A 2,689-nucleotide genomic window follows, 5' to 3' on the forward strand; every position below is an offset into this window, starting at 1 on the left:
CTGGTGGCTTCAAAACCCTTCTCAATAAATCCTTAATCACCATTAGGAAATGCTAAAGATCTTTCCCACCTTTTCTCTGGGTGTCATCCGTTTCACCAGAGGAAATGATGGAAAAAGTTAATCTTCTCTCCTATACTTTTTTTTTGTTTTGTTTTCCTATGTTATCTCTCCGTTTAATTATATGGACCACTGCTAAGATTGCCTAGTGGATAACATTGCAAATGCGTGTAACTCAGGGGAGAACTGAGCCCTAAAAGTTCAATGTAATCAGGAAGCACCAACCTGCTAATGGACTCACTGGGATGGGTCACACAAATTAAGAAGTTTGACTTGGAACCCATTAAGTTAGACTAGGGAGGAGTGTCTACTCTAAAAGCATAATTATAATATTTTCTCTAGATGTACCAAAAATTAATTTTCAACAGAAAGGAGAATGCACTTATGGATCGTATGATTCTGATATTAAGTCACATTGTTACTGATACCCAACTAACTATATTCTAGAACCCAGGCATAGAGTAACATACCATTAATCGCAGCACTCAGGAAGCTGAGACCAGAGGATCACCATGAGCTCCAAGCTAGTCTGACCTCTGCAGAGAATGTCAGAGACAGTCTGGCCTAAGAGTAAGACCCTGTCTCAAACAAACAAATACAACAAAAATTAATCCCAGGCAGAAAGGATATTTTAATATATCAATGGAACAATGTTTGTTTAATATATTAATAAATAAAAAATTTTATCATCTCTCAATTTATTTCATTTGAGATATATTTTATTTAATACTTGCTACAAATTTAAAACCTGTACTAGCCTAATGATAATTCATTCAGCATATGTCATATTAAAAGTAAATGATACTCAAATTAAATTTGGCTTTGAATCTGGTTATTTTCATGGGTAATATTTTTATTTACTTGCATGTCTTTTTAATAATAAAATGGATACAATTAAAAGAGATGTTGAGTCAACATACGAAGAAAGATGAAGGGCGGGCTTATTTACATCTGCAGTACTTCTTTTCCAGCATGTGTCATTCACTGTCCTGTCAGGAAAGCTAAATAAGTTCAACTACTGCTTTGTTGCAGGATATTTAATGCAAACATTAAATTACAAAAGAGTCAGAGAGCTGGAGTATCCAGGAGGAAAAAAAAATCATTTCTCTGCCATTAGTCTCCACCATGCCAGGCTGAAGCAGCAGAAAAGGCCTCTCCCACCAGCACACTGCCCCGCCCAGTCAGAGTTCCTGAAGCTACAAGGCTTCTATGACTTGGAATCATTGCTAAATCTGCTTCACAGACATTCATGACCTATTGACAGTGCAAAAGTTCCCTGCAAATGTCCCCAAAAGCCCTGGCAGCTGGGACAGAGAAGCAGGAAGAGTAGGCATGCCTGTTGAAGTGCCTACCGCCAGTAGTACTTTGATGTGCCCAGTACAGCCATGGTTGTCCTACAAACATACTGCCTGGACAGGCAGTAAGTGCTCAGACAGCTGCTGCTGAAGTCAGTGCTACATACACACATATGTACGTGTGCACATGTACACATATGCATACACCCATATACAGACACACACACACATGCACAAACACACAGACACACACAACCTTCCTAATGCTGTGACATTTTAACACAGTTCCCCATATTGTGGTGACCCACAACCATAAAATTATTTTGCTGCCACTTCATAGCTACAATTTTGCTACTATTATGAACTGTAATGTAAATATCTGATATGCAGGATATCTGATATGTGATCCCTGTGAAAGGGTCATTTGACCATCCTCTGAAGGGCTGTGACCCACGGGTTGAGAACCACTGGTATAAAGGGAGACACCTGGCATGGGAATTTTGGGAGTATATCCCCACATGGTGCAGGCAGCACGCAGGATTCTACCTACCTCCCATGTCATAACTACTTTAACCTTTAACAACAGCCTCTGGGAATTGCCAGACCCTATTCTCATCCTTACCTCTCTTCTGTTAACTTTGTAATGAGAACATATGTCTCTGGTCTTCAGTAATTATCTGTACAAATTTTAACACATTCTCACAAAAATATTTACCAATTATTCCAAAATGTAGTATATCTGCTCTCCTTAAAGAGGAAAAAAACATAGTTTATCTTTAGTTTATCTTCTATTTTCCCTTTCCATCTTCCCCACTATTGCCACTCTAAATTTTAGTGTCATGGTTTAATCCTTTTTAAAATTCACCATTTTAAATCTGTTTGATGTACAATTTGGTGGCATTAATTACAGCCATGGTGCTCTAGATTCATCAATGGTAGTAATTTCTGACTTTTTTTTTAATATTCCCAAGAAGAAACCTTTATAGCTACCAAGCAATGGTTTTCCACCCCCCACCCCTACTCCTTACTTCTCTTAAAGGCTGATCTACTTTTTCCTCAATGAATTTTCCTGTTGCGGGTATGTTGCAGTATTTGTCTGGTTTATTGTATGTAGCCTGGTGTGGAGTCGCGTAGGCACTGTGAATACTTCAGTCTCCATGAGTTCATATGAGCTTTGTTCAGCTGATCTGCAGGGCCTTGTTCTCCTGGTGTCCTCCATCCCCTCTGACTCCCACATTCCTTCTGCCTCCTCTTGTGTGGGGCTCCCTGAGCTCCAAGGGGAGGGATTTGATGGAGACCTCCCATTTAGGGCTGAGTGTTCCAATGTTCCAAGGTCT

Source organism: Microtus ochrogaster, chromosome 1 (genome assembly GCF_000317375.1).
Source record: "Microtus ochrogaster isolate Prairie Vole_2 chromosome 1, MicOch1.0, whole genome shotgun sequence".
Taxonomy (NCBI): Eukaryota; Metazoa; Chordata; class Mammalia; order Rodentia; family Cricetidae; genus Microtus; species Microtus ochrogaster.